Genomic DNA, 17,370 nt, shown 5'->3' on the forward strand with positions numbered 1-17,370 from the left:
GAGGCTGTCAGCTCGGCTGAAGATCAGGGCCTCATTAAAATAGAAGAAAAATCTAAACTAACACAACACCCATTGTGGTAGCATCTATTTGCTAAACTGACATCATGATCAGAGTCTGGTTTTTTGCCCCCTATTCTCTTCCTAAAGATGATAAATCTGATGCAAAATCATAGTGCCTTTTCATTGACTTACACAGATGTGGAATCAGGCCCTACATAGCTTTGTGGGTTTTGTTAATGTGGGTGTTAAGAGTTCCTTGTCTTCCATTGTGGCATGAAGGCTGTACCAAATGGGGTGAGCTTTGCAGTTTTCTCTCAAGACAGCTAGGTTTGGATACAATTTTATTTCCTACAGTAACCCATTTCACTTTCAGGGTCATTCCATATTCTTCCCAGCCTGTGTTTTCTCAGTAGAAGTTGAGGGAGCAATCCATATAAATTTTAGTAGATTGAGCAGCAGAGATAGTAATTCTCATTTAAAATGGAGCCAAGCAGATATGTGCTTAATGTTTCAGTATTATGTACAGCTGAACCTGAAATAATTTAATACTAACCACAGAAGAAGGTATGGAACATTTGATCTGAATTTTATTATGGTTACTGAACCATGTTATTAAATATTAATAAAGATGGATTTTTTCTAATACCTTCAACAGTTGGGCTGAAAAGAGTTCTATGCACCAGAAACTTCGATTTAACTGCATACTGGAGAGCTGTCCAATGTTTCAAATGTTGGCTGAAGTAACTAAACAGGCAACATCAGCACAACTAGCAAAGAAAACAACTCTGAACAGCAGAAACAGAAATAGATTAAGGAGATGAAACTGCTAGCTATGAAAAGGAAACACGTTCATCACTTGTCAGCAAGGTCTGCAAGAAGAAAGGAAAAAACCCGGGTTCATTCCCAGATTAGAGACATATGGAAGCAGTAGTATGCAGCTAAAAAATCTTAAAGACTTCCTCAACATTTTTGCATGTCTGCCATTAGTATATATCCCCTTGGATGGTGACTTGGAGTTTGACTTGGGAAAGTTTGACTTTCCTTGATTGTTGGCTGTCTCCCCCTAGCTTTTGCAAGAATGGAACAAACATGGAGTGCCCTGTAATGATTTATTAATCTTATCAGTTGATCAGCCTTAGGAATATTGCTTCCAATAGAAATATTTGGGTTTCGGGACTGATTAAGCAACTGATTAATGTAATTCAGGCAGGCAGGTGGAGATAGGTCAGGGTAGTCACCTATCAGTTAACACTGTAGGGAACAATAGTAAAAGACCCCCAGAAAACAATGGCAGCACAATTACAGTATCAAAGTAATCCATAAAAGACCTGTGCAGTGGTTGCTGTCTTAACTGAAGATTAGAGACACAATTTCAACTTCCAGGTAATTAGTTTCTGAATACTCACAGATTTTTCAGTCCTCCCCACGAAAGAAAGAAGGCTGATTACCTGTGGAGAAACTCTTGGGAAGTAGCAATAGCAAACTCTGATTGCTTTTTTTCCTCCTGTATTTTATTGAGACAGTGTTGTGAACAAGAAAACATATATAACAAGATGGTGCATATGTTTCCTAATCATCTAAGGCCAGCTCAAGAATGCCATGAAGGCTCATGAGACAGAAACCTAATTCTGAATACAAAAGATACTGCACGTACAACAAAAATAAAGATTAAAACTGTACACGGTAGCTTTGAATTATTACCATTAAAAGAGATTCTTTGCGGGAAATGAATTAAAGTCAATTTGTGCAAGTCTTACTTAGGTAAATCTGATTCTCAGTTAAAGCAATGGAAGCTTTTCCTTACTAAAGACTAAGGCTTGTATAACTAGAAGAGTTCAGGAATAACTATTTTAAGCCAATAATAAAAGGATAACATTTTGCACTTATCAAGCCTGGTATCTCAATACACCACATGTTAGTAAATAGATAGCAAGGAACTAGGTATTAATATTGTATAGATGAGGAAATGGAGGCACAGACATGCCCAAGGCAATACAGATTATGGTAAAGCTAAGCGGGGTGGGGAGCAGGTATTCTGATTTTGAATTAAACACTACATGTAACGATTGACACTTGGACGGGGGTGGGGGTCTATTTACCAGACCACTGATAGGATTAAAAAGCAATTTTCTGATTTCTTGAGGTTCTTTCCTGTTTCTCTTCTCCTAGTGCAATGTGTATTTGGGCCACCTTCCGTGTGGCTATAGAATCAACCTTATCTTTAAATGGTCATAGTATAACTGCAAAATAGATTAAGAAGTAGCAATGAGATATAAGATGTACTGCTTTTACTCTTCATACTGTGCCACCGATGACAATCACCCACTCACAGAAGAGCACCTTCCACCCACTTTCCACAGCACTTGCTATGATAATTCTTCCGAGCATAAATATGCCCAGTTTTTACCGTGAAACCTGGGTATGTAGGAGTCCCATAATGCTCCAAAATGTACAGAAATGTAAATATTAAGGATAAAATATTAGCTCCACTGAAGTTAGAGGCAAAATTCCTACGGATTTCAGTGAGTCCAGGATTTCATGATAGATTAGATAGCAAGCTATTCTTTTGGGGGGAATTATGGGACTCACCAGCTGGGCAGTTAAGGCACTGTACCCCTCAGTGGAGCACTTGAAGATGTGATTTTATCATTTCCTTCTTGACCTCTCTCATTGCAAAACAGTGAGAAATGGATACTAATCTCCCATTAAGCACACGATTAACTTCTAACGGGAGAAATTCATAACAAATGAAGCTCATTGTGTTGAAGGGCATTGTAATTGAACAGCAGCAAGTGATGGCTTTTCCTGGAGGAAAGCAAACAAATTCAGCAGTACAGTAATGTGTTCTGGAGTGACCATGAACTGCTAAATGAACACAGGTGGTTGTTTCCTCTGAGAGCTGTTCATAATAGACTTTAAATTAGCACAGGGAGGCATCAGCTTTAAATACTTTTGAAATCTCACAAGTGTGAAAGACTTCATACATCATAACTGAAATAATGGAAGGTGATTAATAATTGTCCTTTACCTAAATGAGTTGCCAGATGCATTCACTCTCAAGTGTGAAAAAATAATCTAGAAAAAAATCGAAGTCTTGATGCAAAATCTGTTCACCATTATTTTTGTTAATCCTCTACGACCCATGTAGTTTAAGATATGATACTACACCGTAAGCTAGAAAAACTATTCACTGATCTTTTGAGAGGAGTTCAGGGAATTTTGGATTTAAAGAGATGATCTCATTCACTAGTCCATCCAGTTTCACTTCTTTCTTTCCAAATATTGCCATAATGAACACCCATGCAGAAGTGCCTCCTGTTTTAGGAATGTATCCTGAAGATACTCATTCTTTCAAAGATGTTTCAAAATACACTCTTCAAGCCAGAATAATTCTAGGAATGTTTTCCCTTGCCACAGTTAGTTTATCAAATAAAAACAAATAAGAACACTACATTTCCTTTTCCCCTTTACCAGGAAAACCCATTTCTTTCTCAACCTCTCCCCTCTTGGCCCAGTCCCTTCCCTTCCCACAACACACTTGAGCCACTTGAGCTGTGAAACCCAGTGGTAAAATGATGGCCTCTTCCTTGCCCCAAATCCCCATTAGTGAATGGCCAACAGAGGATATCAGCCTACTGCTGCTACAAGTTATCCCATTGGTCAAGTGACTCAACTGTGTTATGGGAGACTTCTGCAGGCTGGGGGGGAAGGCAGGGAGAATATATTGCCCTGCCTGATGGAACTGTTTGTTTGCCACAGTTTTTTCTTAGCACATTATATATTGTCACCTTTGCAAGCTGTGTAATTGCTCTGAGTCACATGCTATTATTTCTGTTAACTGATTGAATGACCAACCCATTCTAAGGTAATTTCACTTGAGATAATTTCATTTCATGGTTGTATAAATTAAAGTTCAGCTCTCAATTTAGTTTTCTGCTGAAATTCCATATGAGCAAAAACTTAATGGTTCTTCACTCCCCTCTCTCCGATTCCCCTTACCTCCTCCCCAAATAAATAAATACACAGATAGTCTGGGCATTGAGGACATTCATATACTTAAATAAGCATCTTGGGAAAAAAAGAATGAAAATTGTAATGAGGTGTGAACATGGATGATGCTAAGTTCATGGGTGAAATGAGAGATTTCATTAAATGTTTCCCATTATGGGCTGAGGCTCATCATAAGGTTGCCATTATTCTCAGCTTCATTGTGATCATAGTTTTACATTGTCCTCGAAAACATAAAAGTGACATGGAAGAATATATGGTAATATAACCCTTCTGCCAAGTGGAGCCAGCAGTTCCTGGTCTGGGTTCAATATCTAAGGGTTCTTCTCCCCATCCATCCAACACAGAACTTGCTTGAGCCCTCACTCAGTAGCCCAGAAAATTCACACATCAACCCTGTGCACCTCTGGAAGGCAATGCTTACCCATTTGCAAGTACAGAGTCTGAGTGTAGGAATGACACTTTTAATAAAAGGAAGAAAATAACTTGGCATTAATTTGGGAAAACACCACAAACAGGGGTCATAAACAGAAACCACGATTAAAATTCCTGCCCGAAGTAAGTTGGACAGTGCCCGCCTGCTCAGTGGTCTCTGCCACCACCCTGCTGATTGCTTGTTGCACCTCTCCATCACCTCCCTGTCATGCCACCACCACCACGTTGGCCTCTCGTAACTTTCCTCCATCGCCACCCTCCTGGCCTCTTATTGCATCTCTCTGCCACCACCATGTTGGCTTTCAGTCTCCACCCCCTGCCATCCACATCTTGGCTGAGATTTCTGCCCATTCGTCTCAAGTATTTTTAGCTCCCAGGGTATGTCTACACTACCACCCTAGTTTGAACTAGGGTGGTTAATGTAGGCAACTGAAGTTGCAAATGAAGCCCGGGATTTAAATATCCCGGGCTTCATTTGCATCTTGCCAGGCACCGCCATTCTTAAAGCCCCGGTAGTTCGAACACCGTGCCCGCGGCTACATGTGGCACGGAGTAGGTAGTTTGGATTAGGCTCTCTAATCCGAACTACCGGTACTCCTCATGGTACTCCTCGAGAGAGCCTAATCCGAACTACCTACTCCATGCCGCGTGTAGCCGCGGGCACGGAGTCCGAACTACCGGGGCTTTAAAAATGGCAGCGCCCAGCAAGGTGCAAATGAAGCCCAGGATATTTAAATCCCGGGCTTCATTTGCAACTTCGGTTGCCTACATTAACCACCCTAGTTCGAACTAGGGTGGTAGTGTAGACATACCCCCAGTTATTTCAACTCTTAGCAAGCAGAACAGAAGAAACACGGCTCCAATACAACGAACATAAGGCTCTTCATGATGCCTATTTAGCTCTGATATTTCAATTGCGGGGGAAACAAGTCAAAGCAGACATCCAGGCAAGGGAGGGTATGTTGGCTCCTGACCAGAATAAACTTCTCTCACTCTCTCAGGGTATGTCTACACTACAGCGCTAATTTGAACTAACTTAGTTCGAATTAGTTAATTCGAACTAAGCTAATTCGAACTAACGCATCTAGAACTAAAAACTAGATTGAATTAGCGTTTTGCTAATTCGAACTAGTACGTCCACATTAAGTGGACCCTGAAGTGGGGTTAAGGATGGCCGGAAGCAGTGCCGGCAGTGCATCAGAGGAGGACTGAGAGCGTGGAGATGCTGTCTCAGGCTAGCCGAGGGTTGTGCTTAAAGGGTCCCGACCCCCACCCTGGACAGACAGTTCTCAAGGGTGCCCCGCTTGCAAAGCAGTCCTGGCTTGGAGTGCCCTGAGTGCCCACACTGGGCACATCACAGCACTCGGCCATCAGCTCGGCTGCACTTGCCGCAGGCTGCCATCTGGGGAGAGGGGCAATTGGGGGGCTGCAGGAGAGCTTCCACCCCCAGAAGCCCGCAGAGCCAGCCCAGTCCTCCCCATCGGGGGCTCGTGCCACATTCCTCACTCACGTCCTTCCACTTACCCTTCCCTAGCCCCTCTTCTTGATGTACAAAATAAAGATAACGTGTCTTCCAAAATGGAATCTGTCTTTATTGAACAAAACTGGGGGAGACTGGGAAAAGGAGGTGGGAGAGGGGAAGAGAGAGGTTGGGAGAAGGGAGGGCAACTAAAATGATCAGGGGTTTGGAACAGGTCTCATATGAAGAGAGGCTAAAGAGACTGGGACTTTTCAGCTTAGAAAAGAGGAGACGGAGGGGGGACAGGATAGAGGTCTCTAAAAGCAGGAGTTGGGTGGAAAAGGTGCATACAGAAAAGTTCTTCATTAGTTCCCATAAAGAAGGACTAGAGTACACCAAAGGAAAGGAATGGGTAGCAGGCTTCAAACTCGTAACAGAAAGTTGTTCTTCACAAAGCAAAGAGTCAACCTGTGGAACTCCTTGCTGCAGGAGGCTGTGAAGGCTACAACTGGAACAGAGTTTAAAGGAAAGTGAGATCAAGTCATGGAGTGCTATTAGCCGGGGGTAGGAGTGGTGTCCCTGCCCAAGGTTTGTGGAAGGCTGGAGAGGGATGGCACGAGACAAATGGCTTGGTCACTGTCTTCGGTCCATCCCCTCCAGGGTCCCTAGGGTTGGCCACTGTCTGCAGACAGGCTACTGGGCTAGATGGACCTTTGGTCTGACCCAGTACGGCCATTGTAAGCTCAGGGCTCAGGGTCGGGGGTCTCAGTGGACCCCCTTGATTCTCTTGCACACCTGATCCTGGGTGGCCAGGCTGGCAGCTATCCTGCCAAGTTGTCCACTTTCCTGTGCCTAGTGCAGATCTCGCACTAGCCCAGGTGGGTGCCCGCCTCTTGCGGTCCCGGGCAAGCTCCCAGGAGCCGCCAGCCTGGTCCCGAGAAGAGGGGGAGGGCTTGGGGGCATCGGGTGGGTGGCTCGATCCGTGCCAGGTGCAGGGTCTGCTGGCTGGGTGCTGGTCAGGCTTGCACCTGGCACGGGCACCGTAGCCAGCCCGTGCCCCTTTATGGGGTCTGGGGCCGGGAGGGAGCAGTAGAGTTTCCCTGGTGTTGGCCAGAGTGGCCACCAGGGAAAGCTGGGGAGGGCTAGCCTCCCACTAGTTTGAAGTAAGGGGCTACACAGCCCTTAATTCGAACTAGCTAGTTCGAACTAGTCTTAATCCTCGTTGAATGGGGATTACCTAGTTCAAACTAACGGAGCTCTAGTGTAGCGCCTATGAAAGTTAGTTCGAACTAACATCCTCATAGAGCTCTGAAAGTCAAGCCCCTACGTTAGCAAGATTCTGCTAACTCTGAGCCCTTTCCTTTGGCACAGTCCTATTTTTCTTTATTCCCACAAAACTGCAAACGTCAGTAAGCATATTTCAGTTATCCCTGCATTTCATACAAATACATCTAGTGTTGGGTCACAAATTAAGCAAAACAGAACTTCATCTGCTGAATATCTGACAATCTAAGCAAAGCAAGAGCAAATTATATTTATATAGACTCACTCAGGGTTTTTCCCTTCCCCTCCCTTGCAGATAGCTATAAGGGATGCATTCCTTCAGATTCTGCTTACAGTAGTTTGAGGCAAAGGCAGGGATATACACGGAAAATGGTAGTAGGAATGGCTTTGGAAACATACTATATTTTTTTAAAGACAGCTTGTCTGCAATATGTAGTAGCTATCCTGAGGAATTTTGCAGAACCTTCTTTTCAGGATATGCTTACACTCTTTGAGAAAGGAAAATGGATTTTTGCAAAACAGGATAAACAAATTTGTAGTCACTTTTCAAGTCCAAAGATAACTCTAGTCCCAGGCGGTCAGCATACCTCTAGAGTCTTCCAAAAAGCCAGATGTTGAAGCTGTGAAAGATTTTTTTTTTCTAATTCAACACGTGTGTTCCACAACTTCCAATTCAAACAGGAAATGAGAGCAGTATAATATTCTGTATTCAGATGAATACTATCTCTAATTCCATTGGCATTTTCTTGCTGGTTGACTGAATAGATCGTAACTTTCAAGGTGGAAGGAGAAAATACACACAGTGTTGTTTTAAGAGAGAAAAGACATTTTTAAATTGGAATGATTATATCTGTGGCATCACTAGGGTGGCCCATCTTGGTTGGGATGGTCTCTCTTTTAAGCTTGGCAATCCCTACTTTTTTTGCAAAAGTGGGCACTTATCCTCAAAAGTGGGCACTTTACTCAAAAATGGGGTGGGGAGTGGGAGGAACTTGTGGGCAGGGGTGAGAACTGATGCCAGCCCCACACAAGGGGCAGAACTCTGGCAGTAAGAGCTTGAGCAAGCAGTGCCACCACCCCCATGTGGGGACAGGGAGACAGGGCCTTCATGTACAGCTGAGGCCAGCACTGTGAGGGGAGAGTAGGGCTCAGGTGAGCAGTTCAGGGTAGCCTTGCGCTAGCCCCATGCAATACCTGCTTTCCCTTTTGAAAATAAGGTCACTCTCAGCATCTATAAATTAGCACTCAGCAGCATTGTACCTTATTTTTCTAGGAATCATATTGAATTTTCATATGTTATAAGATAATGTGGATGAGGGGCATTGCTTGAAGACTTTTTGAAAGATGCCTCTCTCAAATTTAAGGAGTACTTGGGAAAAGAACAAAAACTTAGAAATTCACTAAGGCATTCCACTGGTTTTTACCCACTGTGGAATAGACAGCACATGAAGTATTTTCATCAATGAAAAATGTATTCTAGTTAAGTCATAGGATCCTGGTTCATCAGGCAGCAAAAGCATGTTTATAACTAAGCATAAGGGTGTTCTCACTGATTCCAAAAGGGCTAAACACATGACTGTGAGCCAAGCACCTTACTGAATTAAATTTGCATTCACTTTCTCACTACTAGTGAAAAAATTTATTGAAATTTTTCATAGTTCAGTTTTGAACTGGGTAAGTAAAGTTTTGAAACTTGGATGAAGTTACATGCTATTTATTCAGGTCTATTGATTAGCTACACATATCATACAGTCAAGAGGGTTGGAGGACATTTGGATTCACTTTCTCAAGTTTTTGCAAGAGCAGAGATCAATTCTTAGAGCATATAGCCCAGTATATTCTATGCTGGTGATGTTGGATCAAACAGGGAATTTTGCCGGAACATAGCGTTTCCACATGGGGAATAGCCATTTTATTTTGTTCACTGCAAGGTTTAAAATGTTAAAATAGTGAGCGTGTAAAATATTTATATTATACAAACCAATGCAATAAAAGAAAAATACCATTTGAGCCCTACTTGGTAACTCCATGTTAAAGTATGGTTCCCAAGTTGATGTGATGTTTCAAAAGATGGAGCATGTTGAGGTATTTTTTGACGTCAGTATAGCTCATAAGCTCCCCTTAGAGGTTATGTCTATAGCACAGTTTATGTCGGAATAATTTATGTTGTTCAAGGGTGTAAAAAAACCACATCTCTGAGCAACACAAGTTACATTGACATAAGTGGACAGGACTAGGTATGTGGGAGAGCTTCTCCCACTACCATTACTGCTGCTGCTCCTGGGGGCTGGAGTAGTTAAGCAGACAGAAGAGCTTAGAGCAGATTCATTAGAGAGCTTATGGGATGTAATAGTATAGCCATGCCTCATATGCCAGGAAGTGCCTCTGGTTTTCATGACTTCAAGCTCTGTGGCCATTCTGTAGCTTTTGTTGTGCTCATTTGTTTGGAGAGTTTTTTGCAAAATATTTTAACACATTGAATTTAACGCTTATGTCTGATCAGCCTGTCTCTTTAAAAGATGATATGCAGATTGCCTCAATATGAACAAGTGAACTTGATGTAAAATATGCTAATATAATTCAAATGATTTTTAAAGTGCTCAGGATTTCTACATTAATCTCTATGCCTGTTTCCAATTGAAAACTCAGGCACTACTCAAATTCAAACCGGTAACAATTACATTTAAATTATTAGTGCCCTAACAATTACTTGAAAGATCAGGGGTTTTTACAACAAATGATGTTATTGCTCTGTGATTGTTAGAGAATTTTGGAAAGGGCAGCAAATTTTTCTTTCACATTTCTGTAGGCTCTGACCATCTCCCATCAGATTCCTAATTTCTACCTATCAAAGAAAGGGAAACCCTGGTGTTACCCTCTAGGCCTTAGTGGAATGTACCTCCTCATGCAATATCTATTTTACTGTGTTCTTGCCTAACTCCTTGCCCTCTTCTCTGCTAGCTCTGATTACCAAAGTAAAAAAATGGCCTCAAGGTTTATGACAGAAAAGTTGCCTCCAACTGCCCTTTCAATAATTCACACCACAGATTCAATTACTGCAGTCAGATTAATATAAATGTACTGAATTTAACAAACAATACATATACAATGTTTACTAGCTGGCAACATAGCTAGAATTCCCTGGCCCAGAGTTGATTTAAAATCAGAAGAGCTTTTAACTTCAATAGAGCTATGCATTAGTTGAAGGTCTGGACCCCTGTGCTGAAATGGAAAGAAATGGTATTTTGAACACCTATGTGACAAGTCATAAATGTGAATCTACAGCTCACCAGCTTGGCATGTAGCAATGTCCCATTTGGCCACTAGGACAGTGCGCAGAAAGTCCAAGCGTGCAGCTTGGTGTACAACTTGGAAAAGCAGTATGTTAAGCCATACTTCAGACCTTTCAGGGTGGTAGCATTTTCTGCACACAAACTTGCAACATAGCAACATTGAGATCAACCTGGCTTAGAAACAACTGACTATGGCCCGGTCTACACTACACAGTTAGGTTAAATGACAGCTTACATCAACCTAGTTGTGTCAGCATACACACAACATAAGTGTGTCCCACTGTTATAAGTGGTCTATTACACAGATATGATCACTCCACCTCCACAAGAGCTGTAGGGCTTATGTCAGTGTAGTTAAGGTGAAGCAGTGCAGTTACTTATATTGGCTTTTGGTTGTCTTGTCAATTTTCAGGCCCAATGCTGGAGCCATGAAATTGACAAGAAAGCCAAACAGCTAGAGCCTAACTGCCCGGGCTCCCCTCCCCAACCCCAATCCCTTGTTCAAGAATATACTGGACCTTTCTTCATATTGTCCCAGTGCTTCTCAGATACTTCAAGGTGGATAAATGATGTCTTGATGATAATGACACTAATTAAGGGGAGGGGTCTGGCAAAGAAAAGGGGATGGAATTGGCTTTTTTAAATATTTTAGGGATTTTTGTGCTTTCACTTCTCTTGTAGTAGGACATTAAGAAGTGTGGAAGGACTGTTCTTAGGTATACTGGTGAAATTCCATATCACTTGAGGCAAAATTTTACCAGCCCACACATGGAACCCCATTGAAGTCAAAAGGATGCAGAGGTGTAAGAACAGAATGTGACTCTTAGGCGTTGTCAAAAAATTACCCCATCTATATTTGTTATCTCAGCTATATCCTGAAGTAAAAAATCAACATTATCCTATATACCGGTTTAGCTGTATTTTTATTTCTGAAATTTTGACTTCCATATCTTTCATTCTAGAGATCCTTCTGGATCTCAGTACTCTCTTCACTGTGTGTAGCATATTAACATGGGTAGAAAGCCATTTGATAGCTAAGGCCAAGGTTTTCAAGTATAAATGCCTAAAAATTAGGCTCTAAAATAATTGATCTGACTTTCAAAAGTACTGAGTCCCCACTAAAGTCAATGGGAACAGTGGCTGCTCCACACTTTTGAAAATTAGGCCATTATTTTGGGAGTAGAAGTAGGGACTAAAGTAGTCCTGCCGATGCTGAGGGACAAAGGGGTCAATTGCCCTGGGGCCTGGCAATTTCCGAAAGCCCCAAGCCCTTTAAACTGCAGATGGAGAGCCGTGTGGCATGCTACATACAACTCTAAAGGCAGCAGAGAAGTGGAGGGCTGAGTGAAGGCAGGTGTGGCATGCCCCTGACCCTTCAGACCAAGGCCTCACCCTTTCCAGGAGTGCGGAATCAACCTCCCCTGTCCACACACACACACCTTGTACGGTGGCCCAGCATGGTTGTTGGCTCCCCTGGACCCAGAAGACAGATTTTGGCCTCCTGTATTATGAGAGCCTTAACCTAGGTTCAGAAAAAAGTCAATTCCAACACCCTATTATTTTCTTCAGGCTCATGAGTATCAGAGAACATAATTGGAAGGTCAGGATATGTCTACACTACAGTGTTATTTCAAAATATCTTATTTCAAAATAACGCATCTACACATGAAATGCATTTCGAAATAGCATTTTACTATTTCAAAATAGCGTGTCCACACTGAGTGGACACTGAATCACATTTAAGGCCAGACAGAACTAGGTCTGGCAGGGCATCAGGTCAAGAGTTACGTTGTGTGATTGCTGCCTGAGGCTATCTGAGGCCTGTGCTTAAAGGGACGCCCTCTTCTTCCCGCTCCCCCCACTCCCACCCCCGCATACAGCCGGTTCTCAGGTTTCCTTGTTTGCTTGTCTACCTCGTGAGGGACAGCAAAGCATTTTGTCTGTGCATGCTCTGGTTGCCCTCGCTCGGGACACCACAGCACTCTGCAACATGGAGCCAGAGCTGCCCCTGGGCACTCTGGTGCTTCTTGTGGACATGTTGCTGCAAGCCTGGCTGCATTTTTTGCAGGCTTCCATCCATGAGGTCCATTGGGGGGCTGTCAGTATTCAGTAGGCCCTGTAGGAGATCTTCCACCCTTAGAAGCACTAAGAGCCTCCCTGGTCTGCCCCACTGGGGGCTTGTGCATCATTCCTCCCTCACGTTCTTCCACTTACCCCTCACTAACTCTCTTTCCTGATGTCAAATAAAATACACATATTTTCATGAACACAAACTCTCTTTATTTAACAAAATGGAGGGGTGTAATGAAACTCTGATAAAACTGGGGAAAGGAGGCAGGAGAGGGGAGAAGAGAGGGTGGGAGAGGAGAGGGTTAAACCTGGGAGGAGGGAGCTGGTAGGGAGAAGCAGGGAGAAGAAGGGGGATGGGAAGATCAGGGCTCAGGGTTGGGGGTCTCGCCGGACCAACTTGATTTTCATGCGAACTTGCTCCTGGGTTCGCAGGTGGACTTTGGTGGCCAGGCTGGCAGCTATCATGCCCTAGATGGCCATGTTCCCCTATCTAGTGCAGAGATCATGGATGTTGGGGGCATCCCCCCCAAACCTGAATAAGATCCATGATCTCCACCCTGGACCAGGGGTGGCTGCCAGTGATTTGCTGGCTCATGTTTTGAGGCCACTGGGTCAGGGGCTGTGACTGCTGGATCTGAGCTGGCAGACATGGAACCGGCATGGGCTCCAGGGAGGGGGAAGGGAGAAGAGTGTTCTTGGTCGAGGCTGGAGTGGCCACCAAGGCACACTGGGAAGGCTGGAGGGCCCCTATTTCGATATAAGTGTCTACACATCACTTATTTTGAAATAGCTATTTCGAATTTGGCGTTATTCTCCGTGGAATGAGGTTTACAAAATTTGAAATAAGTGCTGCACTATTTTGAATTAATTTTGAAATAGGGGTTTGGCTTTGTAGAAGCTAGTAAAGTTATTTTGAAATAACGGTTGTTATTTGGAAATAACTTTGCTGTGTAGACATACCTTCAGCTAAAATTTCTAAACAAATCAGTGGACAAAATTACAACAATAGTCACTAATAGAATTCATTGTGATTACTGATGTTCCATTTTCCAATAGTCATCCTAATAATAGCGTTAGTGGGAGGGATGATTTATGTAAAAAGTAACAGTTATTTTGAGGATTTAAAAGAGAAAATATGACAATCTATCTCCTCCCCCACTCCAAAAATAAATAATGGAAAGGAGGGAGACTGGCCCTTTGCTTATCACCATTTGTGATGAAATAGCATAAATATACTGTCTCTTTTATGGCCCTTAACATTTTGTTTTCTTTCTTTTTTTCCTAGTCATAGTACCGCTAGAGCTCTATTTTCCAGATATCAGCCAGATGACTCAAACCAAGCATCATGACCAGTTGCTATCATTGAGAGAAGCCTTCTGGGGACAGAGACATTGATTCTTTATCCAGAAAAATTACAATTCCAGTTACAGAACAAGTCATTTAGTTTCTGGGATGTAAAGTCTGTAGAAAAAATTAATTGTCAAGGTTAAGAAGTTGGCAGGTACCTTTAATTCACTGAAACATAGAATTTAAGTGATATAATCTTATGACAGGAATTGGTTAGTCGGAAATTATATGGACTATACATGACAACTGATTTTATTCTGTAGCCAGAGTAAGTGTCTTTTTGTCTTCCACTTTTCACTCGGTATCTCTAATACTTTTTCCATTTCTGTTTAGAATTATGTCAATGAAAAGTATGTATTACACAGGCATGAAATTTAAAGTATTAAACTGGTATGGATATATTTGTTGAGTGATTTAGAAAAAAAAGTATTTTTCTTTGGGGATGTGAATCTTTGGAGACTTTCCTGATATTGCCTTCATTGGTGAATCAAGTCTTCCTTTAATATCATCAGACTTACGTATGCATATTTTAGAAAAGGGGATAGAGCATCCATTCACATGCTCTATGCATTCTTGACATAAAAAAAACCAGATAAGTAATATTTTATTTTTGCCCATATATAATCAAAATGCAGCAAGTTTTCTTGCATAGAAACCAGGTTACTCAAAATCTCAAATCATCTTTAGAACCTTATCTTTCTGGACACATCAATAGGGTCCAAAATATTGCTATTCAATAAAGGGGAGAGGAAGAAAAAGAGCTGAAGTTTCAGTGAATTAGTATGTTTGCATTCAAATAAATTTATAGGTATAAACCTTCAAATACTTAGTTCTAGCATATCTGCTAATGCTATTCCTCTCATGCACTACCACTCAGTAGAGATGTGTTAAGCAGACTCTCCTCTTTGACCGGGGAAACTCTGGGCAGTTCAGTGAACAATGTGCATATGAGGCATTCCATTATAATTCACTCAACATAGTTTCTCATTTTGGTTCATCAAGATTTTAGGTATCTCTTTTTACATCAGAGAACTGGAAAATGTGAAAGTTAACCAGATCATTAAGGATACATTCTATGCAATTACCTCAGTGGTGGGATTTTTGGAAAGTAATTTAAATAAGAGAAATTTGCTAACTTATTTGATATTTAACATGTGTTGTTTCCTGCCTCCTCTGCACCCATCTCACACACATGCACTTACCCTATCACAGCATTACATTTTGAAAGCATTGAAATTGCAGTGCATTCTCAATTTGTCATATCAGCATATGCCTGTTCCACCTCAAGAGCACATTTTCATAGTGTGCTGACAGTTGAGAACTATCCTTTTTCTTAATGTTCCTCAAACGTCATTCCGTATCATTTCCCTACCGCTGCCTACTCTATTTACATTGTCAGCTTCTTGATTGGTAGGTTGTTCATAATATAATCAATCCATAAAGTTCAGAGATTAGCAACACATTACATGTCAAAGGGTGTCTATAAAATATAAAGACATGTAGAAATATTCCAGTATTTCATTATTGCATTTTTCATTCATGCATCATTCACTTCTCATCTGAGATTTTTAAAAGGATTCTTTCTTAGGTCCCAATCCTGCATATATGCACATACCTCACTTTAAATATTCGAGAAGTCCCACTGATTTCACATGGGACAGGAGACAGATAATTTATAGTGAGCTGATTGAAACTTTATTGGGGTATATATGTGTTTGTGTGTGTGTGAGAGAGAGACTGAGTATTCTGTTCAAATCAAATCTGCAAAGTAAGTCAGGTTCAAAAAAAATTCCCAGTATGGGGATGGAAAATTGAGAAAAAGAAATGAAGTTATTAAAAAGAAACCTTACAATGTTTTCAAAAAAGAAAATAGCTCACTAATTTAAATTAAATAAACACTGACTAAACATTTTGCAATCCATATGAAATATTTAGATTGTCCTGAAATGAAAATAAAAAAAAGTTTTCATTCAGATATATTTTTTAATTTTTCATTCCAGTTCAGACCAGGGGAAAATTTTGAATTCAATATTCATAGGATGGGAAAACCATTTCCCATCCAGCTCTATTCAGTTACCATGGAGTCTAATTGAAGAAGACTCAGAGGGAAAGAAAAATTAAAAATGATAATTATAGCAAACTCTTATACATAAAAATTTCAGTGTTTTATAGTCTGATGTCATACCTGCTAATTCTGGAATCTGCTGCTGTGTCTCTTATTGGGAATCTTCCTTTTCCAGTCAAAGAATGTTCTTGGGCTTTTTAGTCCTGCAAGATCACAAGCTATCAAACATTAATGTAACATTCATCAATGAAAAAGTAGGTCTCTGTCCCAGCTCATACTTTTGCCTTTCCTAGGCCTCCAGCCAATGTAGGCAGAGGGCAGGTAGACTACTCAGAGGCACATGATAAATGAGCATGTCCAATAGATTATAATACAAATTAATTACTGTATAGAATATCATTAAGATTGTCAAAATATCATGATAAATAAATTCAATTTATCACATGAATCTCACCTATATGTGTGAAGGAGGAGAGGGGCTGAGAAGGGTAGCCAGATATTCTCAGACTATTACCATTAACCTCAGCATTTGTTAGCAGTTATTACCAAATGTAATCTGAGATCTTGAAGTATGAGCTATTCTAAGAACATAGAACTATTATTTCATAATGTCTGAATTACTGCAGATAACTACAAGTGAACACTGATTATACATCAAGTACTCATAACATGTGCAGTGCTAACTGCTGACCGGAACGGCAAAATGCTGAGTATGTGCCCTACCCATTGAAGCCAATGGGAGCTCTAAACCCTTGTTACCATACAGTATTTAGCCCTCATTCTAGTCACCCAGAAAACACAACAGAATTTTGGCAAATGCAGAAAAGAAAATGAAGGAAACAGTTTTGATTTGTGAGGTGTCATAAGTTCTTTTTGTATCATCTAAGGATATGTTCTGTCTTGGGAAGACATGTTATTTGCTGTGAATTTTGGATTATGCAAATGTCCAAGGGGTGGGAGCTGAAAGACTGCATGAGCAGCAAGAGGTTTTGCACTTTGCCCTGGAATTTTAGGAAAGACTTGTTCCTGGGAACTGGCCATTAATGTTGGGATGAGAATCTTGGAAGAAATGATTGCCCTGCAAACTCTTTATGACAACCTGTGTTAAAGGAATCGTCTGTGTCAATAAATCAAGTTCCAAGTAGAATGAAACCAGACTTTGTCACTGATTCTTCCTCCATCAGGAAGCCAACAAGCAAGCTCTCAGACATCTAGTACTGCTCACAGGGCGGTTGTGGAGAGGACAATACAATAATATATCCAGGGAAAATTGTTCAATTGTCTGAACATTACAAGGTGTTTGCTCCTACTGGGGTCCAGGAGTTGGGCAGGTGTAAGCCCACCCACATCTAAAGGACCCTCCCCAGCCTACAGGGAGAATCCACAGAGCCCTGAACTCCAAGGCTACA

At 41.5% G+C, this 17,370-nt stretch overlaps 1 long non-coding RNA gene across 4 annotated transcripts in view; it reads right to left on the reverse strand.

The window, feature by feature from the left end:
- Positions 1–17,370, reverse strand: part of LOC102445745 (uncharacterized) — a 180,106-nt gene that overhangs the window by 102,524 nt on the left and 60,212 nt on the right. For all 4 annotated transcript variants that reach the window (XR_012897833.1, XR_012897834.1, XR_012897832.1 and 1 more), the window contains one exon: positions 16,082–16,164. This is a non-coding gene — a long non-coding RNA (uncharacterized LOC102445745). The remainder of the gene's footprint in view (positions 1–16,081; positions 16,165–17,370) is intronic.

Source organism: Pelodiscus sinensis, chromosome 1, assembly GCF_049634645.1.
Source record: "Pelodiscus sinensis isolate JC-2024 chromosome 1, ASM4963464v1, whole genome shotgun sequence".
In the NCBI taxonomy this organism is placed as follows: Eukaryota; Metazoa; Chordata; order Testudines; family Trionychidae; genus Pelodiscus; species Pelodiscus sinensis.